This window comes from Dromiciops gliroides, chromosome 1 (assembly GCF_019393635.1).
Source record: "Dromiciops gliroides isolate mDroGli1 chromosome 1, mDroGli1.pri, whole genome shotgun sequence".
Taxonomy (NCBI): domain Eukaryota; kingdom Metazoa; phylum Chordata; class Mammalia; order Microbiotheria; family Microbiotheriidae; genus Dromiciops; species Dromiciops gliroides.
Window position 1 is genome coordinate 289,105,300 of NC_057861.1, and position 20,655 is coordinate 289,125,954.

Here is a 20,655-nt window from a genome sequence, read left to right on the forward strand (position 1 = left end):
ATTTGGCTATAATATTCCTTGGGGTTTTCCTTTTGGAGTCTATTTCAGGAGGTGATTGGTGGATTCTTTCAATGATGATTTTTATCCTCTGATTCTATATCATCAGGGCAGTTCTCCTTAATAATTTCCTGGAATATGGTGTCTAGATTCTTTTTCTGATCATGGCTTTCAGGCAGTCCAGTGATTTTCAAATTGTCTCTCCTGGATCTGTTTTCCAGATCAGTTGTCTTTCCAATGAGGTATTTTCACATTTTCTTCTATTTTTTCATTCTTTTGGTTCTGCTTGACTGATTCCTGGTGTCTCATGGATTCCTTATCTTCCAAATGTCCAATTTTAATTTTTCAGGCAATGTTTTCTTCAATGAGATTATGCACCTTTTTTTCCAATTGGCCAGATGAATTTTTTAAGGAATTGTTTTCTGCAGTCAATCTTTGTGCTTCCTTTTCCAAGCTGCTGATTCTTTTTTTTTACAGTTTTCTTGTTTTGCTTTCATTTCTCTCCCCATTTTTCTTCTACCTCTCTCAATTGATTTTTAAAGTCCTTTTTGAGCTCTTCCAAGGAAGACTTTTTTTTTCTTGAGACCAATTCACCTTCCCTCATGAGGCTTCACATGTAGGCAATCTGAGGGTATTGTCCTCATCTGAGTCTGTGTTTGCTTCTTCCCTGTTGGTACAGAAGCTCTCAATGGAGAGGGGTCCTTTTTGCTTCTTACTCATTATTGCAGCTTATTTATTTAATTTATAAGTTGAGGTCTGCTCTGGGGGCACCAGGGTCCCTGTTTTGGGCTTCTTGTGGGGGGGTATAGGTGCTGTGTCACTGGATTTTTGCACACTGAGTCCTTTATGGTGTGTGCAGTTCTCCCACCCTGCACTTCCCGTCTGAGTGCACTAGGATCAGTGGGCCTAGTCGCACCTATCCTGTTCGTGGCCCTCCAGCTGGCAACTTGCCCTCTCGGCTGGTGCAGGTAGGTTTTTCCATTGTCCTACTGGGCCACCAGATTTTTAAGCCAGGATCCAGGGGCCTCAGTTGTTCAGCTGTAGCCCCCAGCTTCCTGCTGACTTGCCCTGACCCCCTTGGCACTGGGCTGCTGCCCTGTGCTGTGCCTCCCTTTTGCCCAAGTCAGACCAACCTTTCCTGAAGTCTTCTCCATTATCTCTGGTTGGAAGACTGTGTCTCTCTGTCTCTTAACCTCTTGTAGTCATTTTCCCCACATACAAAATAAGGGAAGTGGATTGGATGATCTCTAGGGTCTTTCTACTTCTAAATCTACAATTCCATAATCTTTCTGTCGGTCAGGCTTGGCTAGGGAAGATCCTTGGTGGGTCTCTTGGCATCTCTAACTCACAAAGCTGGCTATTGCTGCAACTTAAGAATATCCATCTCAGAATGGCTCACCTGTGCTAAGCAAAAAAAAGTAGAAAACAAAACAATAACAACAACAACAAAAGACAAAAACCAGAGATATATAGAGACATTTCCCCCACATCCTTCTTTTAACGAATTCTTTTTTCTTTTTTCTTTTCTGCAGGGCAATGGGGGTTAAGTGACATGCCCAGGGTCACACAGCTAGTAAGTATCTAGTGTCTGAGGCCGGATTTGAACTCAGGTACTCCTGACTCCTAATTGTGTGTGATAATTCCCCCCAAATTTCTTTTCTCCCCTCCCATATTCCTAGTGTATTCCTTTTCCTTTTTATTTCTATTCTTCCATTAAGATCATCAAGACCAGAAAGAACTACTCCCAGGTGTTATAGAACTCGACTCTCTTTATGAATGCTGATGATGATAGGGTTTAAAAAAGATCCCTATGTGTATATCATTTCCCTATTTTAGAATGTAAGAAGTGTATGCTTGTTTCTTCATTTGACATTGTTTATTCATATTTACCATGTTATTTTTCTTTTTACTCCTTTTTGAACTTTAAAGTTTCTGTTCAGCTCTGGTCTTCTCATCAAGAATTCTTGGAAGATTCTATGTCATTAAATATCCATATCTACCCTTTATTTTTGGCTGTAAGTCTATGTCCTTTGACTTATAGAATATTCCAAATTCTCTATTTTTGTTTTTTTGGTGGTAGATGATAAATCATGGGTGATCCTAAATGTTCCTTCTTGGTATTTGGATTCTTTCTTTCTAGTAGCTTAAATTTGGCTATGATGTTCCTCAGGGTTTTCATTTTGGGGTTGCCTTTAGGAAATAACTGATGGGTTCTTACTATTTTATCCTCTGGTTCTAAGAGGTCTAGTTTGTGTTCTTTTAAGAACTCCTGAACTATCACATCTTGGCTCTTTTTAATGTGATAAAGTCATGACATTCAGATAGTACATGATTCTTAATTTTTTTCTCCTCAACCTTTTTTTCCAGTTTCTTTTGCTATGTGATATCTTATATTTCTTCTATTTTTTCAGTGTTTTGACTTTGTTTTAATATTTCTCATTTTTCTCATGAAGCCATTGGCTTCTATTTGGTTCATTCTAATTTTCAGGAACTTTTTTGCTTGGGTGAGGTCTTTTATCTCTTGTACCAAGTTATAAATTCGCTTTGCAATTCTTTCTTCCATAACTCTCATTTCCTTTCCAATTTTCCCTCAAGAATTCTCATTGCATTTATGAAAACATTTTTAACCTTTAATTTTTTTTGCTTCATCTATCCTAAGAATTCTAGAGTAGTTTGTGCCCCAGCTGTGTTTTTCTGTGGGATTTTTAAAAATAGATGTTTTGGCATTATTCACATCTATGTTTTTGTCTGGAACATTCTCTCCACCATAATAGCTCATTTTGTTGGCGTTCCTTTTTTCTTTATTCTTCCAACTGACTTCCTGACTTCTGACGATATTAGAGCTGGTTTCTGTTGCATTTCCAAAGGAAGGTCTGGGCTGGACTTGTTACCTTCTTGAGTACTTAGTGTTATTTTATTCCAGGATCTCAGGGACAGACAGTGGACTTGCAAGCTTTCAGTTCTTTCAGGGTGGTTTGATCCACGGCTTAGCCTAATAACCCCACTCTAGTCCCTTGGGTTTGAGCTCTGCAAATTCCTATCCTGGGTTTCAATTAGAGCAGTAATAGACTCCTTCTAGGCTCAGCCCTTATCAGCAAGCTACGTAGTTTTGCTGATTCTGAGTGACAGAATTTCAGATTCACTTTTGGTCTGAGATTTCTTTGCAAATTATTCTTCAGCAGACTGGGATAGATGCTGTAAATGAGATCTTGTTCAGCTTCTGGGGTCTAAGCTAAATTCCTGCTGTTGCTGGTGGTTTCTGAATTTCCTCTTTACGTGATACCCAGGGATGCTAGCCCCTTCCAGGAAGGTCTTTTTCCCAGTCCATCATGGATCTGTGGCCCAGAAATGACCAGTGGGCTCTAAATCAGCTACCTGGTACCTATCCTCATTGCAGTAACCTAATTTGGGTGTGGAGATGCACCAGTATAGATATGAGAGCTCTTGCCTTGATTTACAGTCTCTCCCTGGAAACTGGGTTATTTCCTCATGTGCTTTACCACTCCAATCTCCAGTGTTAGCAGACTTTTCTGTCTATATTCCTATGATGACCTCAGCTGACAGAGGACTCACTGTGACTTTTTTCTAGATTTCCCCATCAGCATTTGGTCTCATACATTTTCAAGATCTATTTAGAGGAGTTGTGTACAGGAAGCCAGCTGATTCATTTCTTGCTACTCTGACATTTTTTTCTCTACCTTCTGCAATAGCCTTTTAATTAGGCTTCACACCTTCCCTTGAGTATTTCCCTACCCCTGACAAGTCTTTTAACACATTTCTTCCCTTCACACACTATACAATCCAGTTACTTGTGGCTACTTACAAACTAGTCTCTGTGCTTTTGCACTGCATTTTCACAATGGCCAAAAAGTTCTTCCAAACTCTAACTTTAAGATTTCCTTCCTTAGGACTAGCATCAAGATACATTGGAGAGAGGGGACAGTCAAGTCAAGATGGCAGAGAAAAGAGCTCATCTGAGCTCTTCTTCCAAATCCCTCTGAACAACTCTAAATAATGCCTCAAAACAAATTATGGAGAAGCAGAACCCCCAAAATGAAAGGGTGAAACAATTTTCTAGCCTAAGACAATAGAGGACTAGTAAGAAAAGTCTGTTGCATCAGGATGAAAGTGGAGCACAGTGCAGCATAAGCTATGCCACAGCAAACTAGCAATAGGCCTTGGAAGTTACCAAATAATTAACAGCAGTGGTAATTACCAGACCTCTCATCCCACAGAGGATAAGGGAGTTGGATAATTGTTCAGAAGGAAATTAAAGCAGGTCCTTTGCTATCACTGTGGGCAGGACTCTGTTGCATTACCCATAGTTTGCAGTCCTGGGTCTCAATACCAGGGTAAGAAGGAGTATTAGCATAGAAGAGCTTGCAGCCACAGGAAAGCTGGGACCCTGGTCACAGTTCCAGGACAGAAAACAATGCTTGTCATTATTCATAGACAAGAAGACAAGCCAGGAGATTAGTAAATATATCTTTTCTTATAACCTTGCAAGAACTGAAAACTTATTGGTCTGCAGATTTATCTCTGAAAAGAACTGCACAAAAAACCTGAAGCTTGGAACAGCACGACCTCGACTCTGGAAGCAGAGCCACACTTTAGCTTAGAGTTAAAATCAAGAAATAGGCTTGGAAAATGAGTATACAGCAGAAAAAGATTCTGACTATAGACAGTTACTATGGTGATGGGGAAGATTAAAACAAAAACAAAGTCAGAAGACAGCAACAAACCAAAACTCCTAAATCTGAAGCCTCGAAGAAGAATATGAATTTGCCTCAAGCCATGGAAGAGCTCAAAAGAGGATTTTGAAAATCAAGTAAGAGAGATAGAGGAAAAATTGGAAAGAGAAATTAGAATGATTTAAGAAAATCATAAAAAAGAATCAAAAGCTTGGTAAAAGGGGTAGGAGAATACTGAAGAAAATAACCACTTAAAAACAGAATAGACGAAATAGCCTTTTGGGCATGGCTTCAAATTGCTCTGCACAATAGTAGGATCAGTTCACAACTCCACCAACAATGCATTAGTGTTCCAATTTCCCACACCTCCTCCAACATTAATTATTTTCCATTTTTTCATATTATAAAATTGGAGAGGTATGAGTGGTACTTAAGAGTAGGGTTTTGTTTTTTTGGTTTTTGGTGAGGGAATTGGGGTTAAGTGACTTGCCTAGGGCCACACAGCTAGTAATTGTTAAGTGTCTGAGGCCGGATTTGAACTCAGGTCCTCCTGAATTCAGGGCTAGTGTTATACCCACTGTGCCACCTAGCTGCCCCCAAGAGTAGTTTTAATGTAATTATTCATGTAAGCATTTAGAGATATAAAATTTCTCCTAAGAACTTCTTTGGCTGCATCCCATTCTTTTGGATGAAATTATTGATTGTTTCTATGATTTGTTGTTTGACTCACTAATTCTTAGGATGACATTATTTAGTTTCCAATTAATTTTCAGCCTATTTTCCCATAGCTCTTTTTTGTTTATTTATTTGTTTTTGATAGGGCAATAAGAGTTAAGTGACTTGCCCAGGGTCACACAGCTAGTAAGTGTCAAGGGTCTGAGGCCAGATTTGAACTCAGGTCCTCCTGAATCCAGGGCTAGTGCTTTATCCACTGAACCACCTAGCTGCCCCCCCTTTTATTTTTTTAACAAAAAAATTATACTTCAATCTGTATTCAGATTGAATTGCATTTTACATATGTCTTTCTGATAGCATCCTACTCATCATTTCTTTCATAATTACTATTGCTAACTGTATTACCCTCTATCCTTTTCCCTCCTCTTAATATCTACTCTGTTCTCTATCTTATTTCACCCTATCTGTCCTTGAAAGTGTTTTGCTTTTTACTGCCCCCTCCTCCAATCTACCCTCCCTTCCTTCACCTCTCCCCACTTTTCCCCCTTCCCCTCCCACTTTCCCTCAGGGCAAGATATATTACTATACCCACTTGAATGTGTATGTTATTCCCTCTTTGAGCTAATTCTGATGAGAGTAAGGCTCACTCACTCCCATTCTCCATCCCCATCTTCCCCTCCCCTCCATAAGCTTTTTCTTGTTTCTTTTATGTGAGCTATTTTACCACCTTCCATCTTTCCCTTTCCCTTTCTTCCAGTGCATTCCCCTTACCCCTAAACTTTATTTTAAAGATGTCATCATGGGTCAGCTAGGTGACAGAGTGGACAAAGCACCAGCCCTGGACCCAGGAGGACCCAAGCCCAAATCTGGCCTCAGACAAAGACACCCCCCAACTTCCCAATCCTGGACATGCCCCCCAACCAGGTCAGCTGTTTTTCAAAGAAGATCTTTCTTATTGCCCTCTATTTTTTCTTCATTTGGATTTGCGTTTTCATGTCTTGATTTCTCATAAAGTCATTAGCTTCTATTTGCTCTATCCTAATTCTTAAGCAATGATTTTCTTCAGAGAGCTTTTGTACCTCCTTTTCCATTTGGCCAATTTGGTTTTACAAGCTGTTGTTTTTTTTAAATGACCCTCCTGATTCACTCCCATTTCCCTTTCCATTTTTTTCTCTACCTCTCTTACTTTATCTTCAAAGTCCTTTTTTAATGCTTCCAAGGCCTGAGACTAATTCATATTTTTCTTGGAAGCTTTGGATGTGGGAGCTTTGACTTTGTTACCTTCTTCTGAGGTTGTATTTTGATCTATCTTGCCATCAAAGACACTTTCAATGGTCCACTTCCCTTTCTGCCTGGTCATCTTGCCCACCTATTTCTTGACTTTTAACTCCTTCTTAAAATGGAGCACTTGCTTCTAGGATGCACTGTCCTAAACTTTAGGGGGTACTAGGTTGTACAATTTAAAGAGAGGCTCATTCTCAGCCTGCCTGGCCTTTAAGTAACCATAGGCCTGATTTCTCTTTAACCTGGAAGCAGAAATCTGATTGAAATCTGATTCTCTATGGTTGAAAGCTTGGTGTGCTTGTGCCCCTCCCCCACTGAGGAGCTATGACTCTAGTCCACTTCCTGAACAACACAGCAGTGCTCCATCTCTGCTACTGCAGAGAGCCTCTACTATTTCTTACTGTCCAACCACTGGACCCCCTCACAGGTCCATGAGCCAAGTTTCAAAAGAAGATGCTGATATTAAAGATTGGGATGCTCTGGAGGCATATACTGCCTAGGGCTGGATCTGCACCATGCACTGTGCTCCTCTCTCACCCAGGTACAGCAGACCTTCCCTGTAGCCCTTTTAAGAAGTCTTTTGCTGGAAAAAATTGTCTCACTCTGTTCTTTTGGGGTTTATGCTCCTCCAAGAATTTTCCTATAGAATTTTTTGGAGGTATGTGGATGGATAGTATTGGGAGCTATGAAAGTTACAGTCTTTCCTCTGCCATATTGGCTCCCCGCCCCCCATAGCTCTTTATTACATGTAATTTTTATTGCATAATGATCTGGGAAGCCAGAAAGGAAAAAGGTATATTCCTTTCTATCCCCATTCAATTTTCTCTAGAGGTCTATCATATCTAACTTCCAAAATTCTATTAACCTCTTTAATTTCTTATTTATTTTGTGGTTATATTTATCTATTTCTGAGAGGGGAAGTTAAGATTCTCCACTAGTACAGTTTTGCTGTCTATTTCCTCTTGTAACTCATTTAATATCTCCTCTAAAATTTTGGATGCTATACCACTTGGTGCAATGTACAATATTTATATTATTTCATTGTCTATGGTAACTTTTAGCAACACTTTCAAGGTAGATGAAGATGTTCTGCATTACTGCACCAGTATGAAATACTGAATTGCTTGATATCATAGGGAGGGTTGAGGAGGGAGGGAGGAAAAAAAAATTAGAACACAGAATTATCTCAGGGACCTTGATCTCATTGGAGTGGGCTCATGGAGGGAATAACTTTCATATCCAATTGGGAGGAGCAATCTATTTAACCCTGCAGGAAAATAGGAGGGGAAGAGGATAAGGAAGGAAGGGCAAAAAAGGGAGTGCAGAGTAAGGGAGAGGATAATCGGAAGTAAAACACCTCTGAGGAGGAACAGGTAAAAAGAAGAGAGAGTAAATGTCATGGGAAGGGAGTGGGATGGAGGAAAATAGTTATGATGATTGATTATAATGGCAAAACGTATGGTACCTACTTTGCTGGGTTTTTATGAAGAAGATTCTCTGTCAAGCTTAAGGTACTATTGAAAGATTATGATGAACAGGATACTATCAGAAAAACCTGGAAAGACCTACATGAACTGAAGCAGAGTGAAATGTACTGTATACAAAATAACAGCAATAGTGGGGGATGATCTGCTGGGAATCATGTGGTTATTTTCAGCAAGGCAATGAGCCAATATAACCCTGAAAGACTTATGAAGATTGCAGCCCATCTGCAGAGAAAGAACTGATAGTATCTGAAAACAGATGGAAACACATTTTAATTTTTTTTCATTTCCTCTTTGACAATTCCTTAATCTGAAGTTTTGGGTTTGTTGACTGTTTTCTCTCACAACTAGCTAATATGGGAATTTTTCCATGATTCCTCATGTATAACTTATTTTGAATTGCTTGAGTTCTTATGGGTGGGGGTGGGAATAGAGGGGGGAAGAGAAGTTGGAACACAAAGTTTTTTTTTAAATTGATATTAAAATTTTGTTTTTACATATATTTTGGAAAATAAAATTCTATTCAAATACAAAAAGATTTAGTTTCATTCCTTATCTCTTTTAATTAGATCTATTTTTGCTTTTGCTTTGTCTGAGATAAGGATTGCTACTCCTACTTTTTTAACATCAGTTGAAGCATAATATATTCGGCTCCAGTCTTTTACCTTTGCTTTGTGTGTTTCTCTCTGCTTCAAATATGTTTCTTGCAAACAACATATTATAAAATTCTGTTTTTTAATCCACTCTGCTACTTGCCTCTGTTTTATTGGAGAGTTCATCCCATTCACAGTTATTATCACTGTGTATTTCCCTTCATCCTATTTCCCCCTTGTTTATACTTTTCTCTCTCCTTTCTCCATGTCCCTTCTCACTAGTGTTTTGCTTCTTTTCACCACCTCCCTCAATCTATCCTACAATCTATCAGCCCTCACTTCCATTTTTCTTTCCCCCTTTGACTCCCAGTTTTACCTTCCCTTCTATCAGCACCCCATTGTGTTCTTTCTACTTCCCCTTCCTACTATCCTCTAGGGTAAGATAAAATTCTATAAACAACTGAGTGTGTATGTTATTCCCTCTTTGAGACAAATCAAATGAGAGTAAGGTTTAAACAAAGTCTCCTATTTTGTTGACCATCCATCTTTTCCCCTGGAAGATTATGCTTAATTTTGCTGGATAGTACAGTCTTGGTTATAATCCCAGTTCCTTTGCCCTCTGGAATTTAATATTCCAAACCCTCTGATCCTTTAATATTGAAAGTGCTAGGTCCTGCACTCTCCCAAGCTTCAGGAGGCCCCAGGTGGTATGATTTAAGGAGGATCAGGTTATTCACTCATCTGGCCTATTCCCTGGTCCATAGATAACCCTAGACCAACTTGCTAATCAACCAGCTTTGTTTGTTGTGGTTGTCAGCTCCAACAAGCCTGTGCCCCTCCCTCACCTGGACCACTGCTACTCAAGCCTACCTCCTGTTTCCCAGCAGAGGTGAAAAATCCAAGTTCTACCTCAGCACCAGCATAGACCCCTGTAATGTCCCCCCTGGTAAGGGCTCAGCCCTCTCACCAGACTGCGAGCTTAGTTCCAGACAACACTGGTGCTTCAACTGCTTCAGAATCTCTGGGACTCTCCTTCTCTGGTGAGGCCTTCCTGGGACTGGATCTGTGTCAGGGTGACTGTGGGGTTGGGCTCCACTTCTGTCTCAGCATAGCAGCTCCCTCCTTCTGACCTTCCAAGCTGTTCTTGGTTGGAAGATGATCTCAGCACATTCTTCTGTGGATTTTGCTGCTCCAGGAATTGTCCTATGGCATTATTTGGATGTTTTTTGGAGTGATCATGTCATGACTTCAAGAGCCTTTCCCATTTCTGATTCTTAAGGAATTATTTTCCCCAGTCATCTTTTGAACCTCCTTTTCAATTTGTTAAATTGTATTTGTAGGTATTTCTTTGTTTTCCAAGCTATTGACTTTTTCTTTTATAACTCTCATTTCTTTTCCCAATTTTTCTTCTACTTCTCAAATTTTGTTTATAAAATCCTTTTGGAGATCTGCTAAGAGGGGCTCTTGGTCTTGAAAACAATTCTTCTTCCCCTTTAAGTCTTCACATGTTAGCATTTTGACATTATTGTCTTCTTATGAGTTTATGTTTTAATCTTCCCTGTCACCATAGTAATTTTCTATCATGAGTGTTCTTTTCTGTTTCTTATTCATTAGCCTCTTTTGTGACTTTTAAAGTTGAGTTATACTCCTGGGGTACAGTGTGCACTGTCCCAAGTTTCTTTTGCTGGGGGCCAGGAGCCCAGTCACTGACTTTCTCCTCTGTCACTTAGATCTTCCTCATTGTAATGGAGTGGCTCTGCCTAGGTGGGACTGTTGGGTAGCAGATACCCCAGCTGTCAGATTGCCTTCACCATTGGATTTGGGGGCCTCATTACTGGCCTGCAGTGACACTACCCTGCTGCACTAGGACCACAGGTCCTGAGCAGCTGATCTGTCCTGGGCTGAGTCTTTTCCTGGTTTGCCCAGAAGCATGCTATGCTGAGCTGTGTTCCCCTTTGACCCAGGTGAGACAAACCTTTCCTGAAGACTTTCTACATTATCCTAAGCCAGAAGATTGTTTTACTCCACCTTTTTGTAGGCTGTGCAGCTCCAGAATCTATCTAGAAGCTTAATTGAATGTTATACCTGAGGGAATTTTGGGAGAGCTCAGGCAACTTCCTGGCTTCACTTTGCCATCTTGGCTCCAGCTCTGGAACTCTAATCATTTCTACATTAATGGATTGGACAGACTGGAATATGATATTCTGGAGGGCAAAATAACTAAGATTACAACTATTATTATTAGGATCAGAAGAATTACCTACCCAGCAAAACTGAGTATAATCCTTTGGGGGTGGGAAGAGGTGGGGGGAGGGCAATGGACATGCAATGAAACAGAGAACTTCAAGCATTCCTGATGTAAAGACCAGAGCTGAATAGAAAATTTGACTTTCAAATAGAAGGCCCAAGAGAAACATAAAAAGTTAAACAGGAAAGAGAAATGATAAGGGATTCAATAAGGTTAAACTATTGACATTTTCACATCAGAAAATAATACTTGTAACTCCTAAAAATTCCCTTATTAGGGCAGTTAGAAGGAGTATATATAGACAGAGTAAATGGGTGTGAATTGAATATGATGGGATAAATATCTTTAACATGAATTGGCAAGAAAGTGAAGAAGAAAGGGAGAGGTACAATGGGGCAAATTATCTGGCATAAAGGAGGTTCAAAAGTGCTTTTACAGAGGAAGAAAAGATGATGGAGGTGAGAAGCACTCAAACCTTATTCTCATGTGAATTGACTCAAACTGGGACTAACATACATACTCAGGTATCGAAATCTATCTTACAATGCTGGAAAGTAGTAGGGAAAGTGCATAAGAGAAGGTGGGAGGTGGAAGCTAATAGACAGGCAGGGAAGATTAGGGGAGTTGAAAGTAAGAGGTAAAATACGAGAATGAACAGGGTAAAAGGGGGGAGATCAGGATACATGGGGAAAATATGGTGGAGAAAAATGTATAATTGTGAAAAAAATTATAGCAAGTTTCTCTAATAAAGACCTCATTTCTCAAATATATAGAGAAATGAGTCAAATCTATAGAATTAAGAGCTATTCCTCAATAAATAAATGGTCAAAAATATGAATAGGAAGTTTTCAGATGAAGTAATCAACACTATACTCATGAAAAAAGTGCTTTAAATCACTATAGAAAAATATAAATTAAAACAAATATCGTATTGGCTAATATGACAGAAAAGGAAAATGACAAATGTTGGAGTGGAGGTGGGAAAATTGATACTTTTGTTGAAGTGGTATACTGATTCAAAAATTCTATAAACCAATTAGGAACTATACCCTAAGGGTTATAAAACTATACGTTCTCTTTGACAAAGCAATATTACTCTAGTTCTGTGTCCCAAAGACATTTAAATAAAAAAAGAAAAAGGACCTACATATACAAAATATTTGTAGTAGCTCTTTTAGTGGTGGCAAAGAATTGAAAATTGAAGGGATGTCCATCAAATGGGGGATGGCTGAACAAATTGTTGTACATGATTGTGATGGAATATTATTATGCTATAAGAAATGATGAGTAGGACATGCTCAGAAAAATAAAAACTAGAAAGACTTACATGAACTGATACAAAGTGAAATGAGCAGAACTGGAACATTGTACAGAATAACAGCAATATTGTATGATGAGTAATTGTGAATGATTTAGCCTGTCTCAGCAATACAATGATTCAAAACAATTCAAAAGGCAATATGATGAAAAATTCTATTCACCTACAGAGAAAAAACTGATAGAGTCTAAATGCAGATAGTTTTTTCTTTATTTTTCTTGTTGGGTTATTTATTTATTTATTTATTTATTTATTTATTTATTTATTTATTTATTTTTGGTCTGTATTTTTTTTCACATCATGACTATCATGGAAATATATTTTACATGACTGCAAATGTATAACCTATATTAAATTGCTCACTTTCTCAATTAGGGTGGGGGGAGGGAAAGAGAATTTGAAACTCAAAAATATTTTAAATGATGTTACAATTTATTTTTACATGTAATTGGAGAGAAAATAAAATATTTAATTAAAAATATATATTAGACTTAAACAATACCTCCAGGATGTCATTCCTGGTCCTCATAGCTCTTAATGCTTTCTGCTCTATAGCTAATTTCCATCCAAAATATACTAGTCTAATATGTACAGATTTATCTAACTTGTCTTAGGATATTAGCCCTTGATTGCAGGAATTATTTTTTATTTTCCTTCATATCCTCAGTTCTCAGCGTGGGTTATGGTACATGGTAAATAATATTTTTAAATATATAAGTATATATTTTATTTATTTTATTGTTATAACTGGTTATTAAAACATTATTGCTAATAAAATTGTTAATGACAATTTGTTCTATTGTATGTTAACTGCCTAATTTAGAACTTTGTTATGTGTCTATGTGGTTCAAATTTCTATCTTTCAATAGCATGAATGAAGGAATGCCTTTGCTTTTTTAATGTCCCATTTATCATATGTATGTGTGTGTGTGTGTGTGTGTGTGTGTGTGTGTATAATTTGTATATGTTTGTTTGTTGTCTTCTCAATTAGATAATGAGCTCTTTAAGGGACTTGCCTTTTCCCCTTTTTGAATCCCCAACACAATACAGTACACATAGAAAGTGCTTAATGAATGTTTATTGATTGGTGAATATCTGAAAGTTGAACTTTCTCTCTCAAACATGATACTTCTTAGTGTATACCTTAAATATATGCCAGCAGATTTCATAATTTTCCTAGAAGCAAATTTTACCTTTGGTGGTTATAAGAAAAATACTTTATTATCCTCAATGGTTAACAACCCAACTGTGTATTTCTTTATATCCTCCCTATACCAAAGATTCTGAATCTTCAGATGTCATTATTCAAAACCTGTTTCTCATACCTCACTGCCATTTCCTTATTCTCATTCCCCTCACATCTCTCTCCAACCCCCTTCCCCATCACCACATATACAACACAAACACACACATACACACACACACTGATGCCCCACTGTAAAGCTAATCCAGTGTGCTCTTTGAAATGCCTGCTCCACAAGTAACAAACTTACTAGCTTGCATATTAATGCTTTTTCTTATCTTCTTCCTCTCACTGAGATTTGACTGTTTCCTAATAACACACCTTCCCTCTTTGTGCTTTTACTCATACCCCACAAATATGGGGTCACAGTGAATGAAATGGAATATATGCTGCTTCCCAGTGTCACTTCTGGCTCTACTTCTATAACTCAGTAACATTTTATGCTTTAAGGTTCACTCAATCCATATTTACTACCTAATCAAAGTTCTGGCAATTTTTTTCTACTGCTCTCTAGGACATGTCCCTTTTTCATAATGAGTTTTGTGATGTTTAAAATCTAAATTGTGGTCACCTTAAATCAGAAGCTTCAGCACCAGTCTTTAGGCATTAAACATTTATTAAAGCATAGAGGCATTCACAAGGAGTTAAGAAAAAGAAGTCCTACCTAGCCTAGAGTTCCAGCCTGGTTGGGTTCTTCCTGAAGGCCTCCTCCATGAGTCTGCTTTAATCAGGAACTCTCCAGCAAGCTATGGAAGCTTTTTATAGATCTGGAACAGGGGCGGTCCTTACACACTGCTTCAAGGTGATTGGTTGCTTTGAAGGTGTTCTCAAGTTGAGTTCACAGTCTAGTTTCTGAGAACAATACCTTCTTAAGGGCTAGCCAGGTGTGATTACAATCCAATTAACTTGAAGTAGGCTTCATCAGCAGTCAATTACTCTCACTTGATTCAATCAGTCTTGATTAATCTCCAGGTGGGTCTTTGAGTATCTGCTAAATCCCATTATTTCATCACAGTTTGGTACCCAACTTCATTGTTCTTTCCTTTATAATATTTATTCTTATGCTAGGGGACTTATATATTTATATTTATACACCTCAAATATCTAACCCTTCCTAATTTATTCATTTCACATGTAGCACTCCTCCATCTCACCTTAGCTACACACAGAAATGTCCATATCCTTGATCTTGCTATCATTCATCAATGTTCCACTTTCATATTTCTAAACTCTGAAGTTCCCTCATCTAATCACAGTCTAGTGTCATGGAACATCTCACTTTGCTTTGCAACCACAAACCCTTTTCTTTATCTTTACCATGACCTCCAAACCTTCTATTTTTCAGTCCTTTCCCAGGCCATCAACCCTGCCCTTTTCCTATCTTGAATTCTTGGTGATCAATTCACCTCTATATTCTCTTGTTCTCTGGAGTCCTTGGCCCCCTTAATCTCTTAATTTTCAAAACTTTTTTCTTTTCAATCTTCATCCTTCTTGAATTCTCTGCAACTTTTGACACCATTGCTCACGCTCTTTGTTGCACTCTTCTCTCTAGATTTTCATGATAATACCCTCTCCTATCTGTCTGCTCCTCAGTGTTCTTTGCTAGATCTTCATCCAGTTCATGCCCACTAATAGTGGATATACTCGAAAGTTTTGGCCTGGATCTTCCTCTCTTCTTCCTCTGTACTTTCATGTTTGGTGATCTTAGTTCCTACCAAGGACTCAATTATAATTTCTATGCTGATGATTTGCAGATCTATTTATATAGCTCTAGCCTGTCTCTAATCTTCATTCTTATATTTACAAATGCTTATTGGATATCTCCAACTAGATGTCCCCAAAATATCTTAGACTCAATGTATCTAAAACTGAAACTATTACCTTTATCCTCAAACACTCCCCTCTTCCTAATTTTCCTATTATTGTCAAGGATACTATAGTTATTCAAGTACTATAGTCACTACTATAGTCACACAAGCTAACAACCTAGTTATCATCCTAAACTCCTCACTTTCATGCCCCATATCTTGTCACCAAGTCCTGTGGATTCTAACTTTGTAGCATCTGACAACATCTTAAAACAGGCTCTCATTACCTCACACCAGTATTGTTGCAATAATTTTTTGGTTGGTCTCCCTTCCTTTAATCTCTCCCCACTTTAGGCAAGTTGATACTTCTAAAGTACTGGTCTAACTATATGAACTTCACCTCCCCCTTCAATAAACTTCAATGGTTCCTTATCCTTCCCAAGATCAAATATGACATCATTGATTTGGCATTAAAATCCTTCATAACTTCTCCTCCTACTTTCCCAATCTTCTTACATGTTATTAACTAATGTATTCTACAAACCAGTGACTATAGGGTACACAATATTGGCTTCTTTGTTTTCCTCCCACAAGACACTTCATCTCCTAATTCCAAGTATTTTCATTGGCCCCACCCATACTAAGAAAGCTCGTTCTCTTCATCATTGCCTCCTGGCTTTCTTCAAGTCCTAGCTAAAATCATAAGCCTTTCCCAATCTTTTTTTGTTTTGTTTTGTTTTGTTTTGTGAGGCAATGAGGGTTAACTGACTTGCCCAGGGTCACACAGCTATTAAGTGTCAAGTGTCTGAGGCCTGATTTGAACTCAGGTCCTCCTGAATCCAGGGCCAGTGCTTTATCCACTGACTTGTTGATTATAAACAATGTATCATGTCAATAACTTGTTTGTACTGTTATTTACATTTTGCCTACTCTATTAGACTGTGAACACTTTGAGAGTTGTCTTTTGTCTTTTCTTTTATCTCCGGCACTTAGCAAAGTACATGGTAAAACAATGCTTGTTAACTAATTAAACTTTAAAGCACTACATGAATGTGTGTTATTGTTGGTATTGGCAAATTTTAACATATTTTCATAAATATTGTATTTATTATTTATGGTTTAAAAGCTGGATTTTTATCTCAAAATATTTTTGTATTTCATTATTGTGAGAGCCAAATTTAATATATGGAGAGTTAATTGAGTGGCTCACCATAATATTGGGGTCCTGGAAATAATGAGGGACCTCTAGGTCCACAGCTCCCTCCCCTCCAAATTGTCTTCTTAGATATTTTTCCCAGGCCAATAAGAAAGAAGCGTAACATCCTCTTTTCCACAAATGAATCAGGTTTTATTAATGGGGATGAAATAAACAGCAAAGGTGAAATTAATAAAATCAAAGACAAGGGAAGAGGGAAAAAGAAATATGGATAATCCTCCTAACTCTAACCTAAGTCTATACAACCCCCAAACTGGCTTCCAATTCAGCTAATTCAAAAGAGCAGGGCTCGTATGTTAACTCACCACCTAGGGTGTCTGCTCCTGCTGCTCACACCACCAGAAGAGAGAGTTACTCCGGAAGAGACTAAGACGCCCCTCAGTGAGAGTTTACTCTTCCTCCTCCAAAAGGGGAGGACCTTCAAGACTGGCTGTGGAGAGTGGTTTCTCCTGCTGACATCAGCAACACACATCACTCAGGGCAGGCCAGGTGTGGCTCATCCCATTCAGTCAGACAAATTCTAATAATCTCACCACATTATTTAATAAAAATCAATTCTGGTGTTTTTTTCAATCTTAAGATGAACTATTTGAATATTTGAGAAACATTTTTATATTTCATTTTTTAAAATCTCTGTGTTAGAAAGGAAATAACATTTATCATGCTAAAAGCAATTTTCAGGGGGCAGGTAGGTGGGGCAGTGGATAAAGCACTGGCCCTGGATTCAGGAGTATCTGAGTTCAAATCCAGCCTCAGACACTTGACACTTACTAGCTGTGTGACCCTGGGCATGTCACTTAACCCCCATTGCCCTGCAAAAAAACCCAAAAAACAAAAAAAGAAGAAAAAGCAATTTCATAATTTGGGCTTTCTTTTTGGGGGGGGGGGACCAGATCAATAAAATTGACTGAAATCTAAAAATCAAAATGTTACATATGTTTAGGTTTTAAAAAGTATTAGATATTTATAAAGTCCCACAGTTTAATGCAGATATGCAGGTCCTATTTTAGATGCATGGCATAACATACTCCCTTTACTTGGAGTTTGATAGAAACATGTTTTATAAACACGTAATCATTTTTAATAGTAACAGATGTATTTATTATTGTTTATCTAATGCCAGTGAAAGGTCTTTGATTTACTGCCCTGTAGCCTAAAATTCATCTGTGCACAGCAATGTTTGAAACAAGAGCAATATCAGTCTGAGCTTACACCTGGAGGGATCTCTTGTACAGGTTATTGGGCAGCTTCATTTCTAGGCCTCTTAACCATTTGGTCTTTAACAGAATACAGGATTATGGGTCTGTAATAAATAGTGTTGTGGTGCACATTTTATTTAGGCAAAATTTCAATTCATTCTATTGAAGTCTAGGTTTACAGTAAAAATGACAGACTGGATTCATGTGTCAGCAAAAACAACTTGAGTTCATGTTTAACTATGAAAAGTTAAGCAAAGCAACATATTCTACAAAACACCTAGGAAGGATAATCAAATAATATCAAGAAATTCCAGCAGGGTACAGAAGGAAATAGATGTATGAGGCATGAGAAGAATGATGGTTTTAGAGACAAAGGACCTGGATTCTGATCTTAATTCTAACATTTACTACCTGTTTGGTCTTAGGCAATTCACTTAATGTCTAAGGGCTCCAGTTTTGATAGCACTGGAGGGAATAAAAGAAATAAACATATATTAAGCATCTGCTAGTTCCAGGAAATATGCTAAGCATTTTATAAATATTTCATTTAAGCTTCAAAGCAACTTTGAAAGGTAGGTATAATTATTATTATTCTCCATTTTACAGTTGAAGAAACTTAGGAAGACAGAGCTTAAGTGATTCACACAGGGTCATACTGTTAGTTAAGTGTTTGAGATCAGACTTTAATTCATGACTTTCTGATTCTAGATTCAGTATTCTATCCACTGTACCATTTGGCTTTATCTAATTGTTCAATTAGATAACCATTGTGGTCTCTGAAAGATCTAAGTTAATGGTCTTATGAGCATTAAACTGCAAGGAGTATTTAAAGAAGTGTAATGGGGAACTTGAAACATATAACACTGCCTCTCACAACTGGAAAGTTATTGGTTTACAATGAAAATGTGTGTTTTAGGGAGAAATGTCAATTTATCAAAAGAACTTTGCTATCTCTCTAAGGTAATCTGGTCTACTGTCTATTCAATTCTGGACTTAAATCATTATCCAGGGGGCAGCTAGGTGGTGCAGTGGATAGAGCACCATCCCTGGATTCAGAAGGACCGGAGTTCAAATCTGACCTCAGACACTTAACACTTACTAGCTGTGTGACCCTGGTCAAGTCACTTAACCCCAATTGCCTCACCAAAAAAAAAATTAAATCATTATCCATTTGTCCATTTTTAATCTTTGTCCTGTGGTATATTCATTCATCATGCATATTATTGTTGGAATAATAGATTCTTCCAAGTGGATAGTTAGGTAAAACTCTTTTGAAGGACTACAGATCTCATTTAGAAAACACTGCAGTGATCTGGGACTTGCCATAGTCAGCAAAGTATAATTTGCAAACAGGACCATTCAGAACATTTTACCATATATAAGTAATTTCTCCTCAGCTTGGACTCTGTGTGTCCTCCACTGAAGTGGAAACACATTGAATGAATATATATTTCCATGTTTTATGCCTTATGTTATATTAATGGTCAAAAAGTTATTTTTAACAAGGTTATCTATTTGTCTTTTAAAGACTGATTAATAATTTTGACATATTCATGATAGAAAAGTTGTTGCTGTAAGACAGCATTTAACTGTGCTGGATTGAATTATTTCTTAATAATCAATACACAAGAAAGTAGAAGCCAAGATAACAGAATGAGAGGAAGTAGTGTGGTGACCTCCACTCCACAAACTTCTCCAAGCAGATCTCGAAAAGACACCAGAGTGATTTCTGATGGGGGAATCCAGAAAATGTCATGGTGAGACATTTATCCAGATGAGTTTGGCATTAGGGAAATAGACAGGGAGGTCAGCAGGCACTAAGAATGGGTCAGAACAGAAGTACATCATACTTAAGCACTACAGAGTCACGTGAGGGTACTGTGATGTGGCAGGTGCCAACTGAAAAGTTTTGTTGCACACTCCTCAATTGTAGGTCACAGAGTCAAGAGGGACTGAAAAAAGAACCTGTACAGGTGAGTGGGATTCCAGATTAGGGAGACCCAGAGCGGTATACCAAACAACAACAACAACAACAAAAAACAACAAAAAAGGAGGAAGTTCAGAAACTAGTAGCAGCAGTAGCAGTTTGGCTTGGACTCCAAGCCAGAGCAGGGTCCAATATTTAGGCCAGTCTTATCAGGAATAACCAAGACAGCAGTGTTGATCAAAAGGGAGCCTACATTTTTGTCACTTGGATTCAGCATAGTTTTCCAGCTGGCTAATGGAAGCAGAGTCCAGTAGCACTCTGCTCTTAATCATACTAAAACCTATGCCAAGGACTTGAAGAGCTCAGATCAATTAGATTTTGTCCTAGATCAGGCTACTCTGGGAGCACTGGAAGCTTCCAAGTTCCCAAACTGTCACTGATATCCAGGAATGACACATTACACAATACTTCATGAAAGCAGCAACAGAACCAGCATAGAACAACCCTCCAGAAGTAGAGCAGAGACCAACCCTAACACCAAGTCTGAAGTCAGGAGGTAGGCTGGAAGAATGGGTAAACAAACAAACAAACAAACAAACAAAAAGAACCTCACCAAAATGAGCTATTAGAATAGCAGAGGTATTCAAAACAATAAACAAACACAGAAAAAGAAGGGAATGACTTCAAAACATCTACAAGCAACACTCCAGAGTAAAACACAGTTTGGGCACAAACTCAAACAACATTTATGAAAGAGATGAAAAAGAGTTTTTAAAATGTTTAAATATTTTCACAAATGGAATGAGAATTCTTAAGAAAAGAGTTGGTGGGGCGGAGCCAAGATGGCGGAGAGGAAGCAGCAAGCTGCCTGAGCTCTCCTTCTGTTCCCTCAAAACGAACATTAAATCAAGCCTCTGGACGGATTCTGAAACTACAGAACCTGCAAAGAGACAGAGAGACACAGTCCTCCAA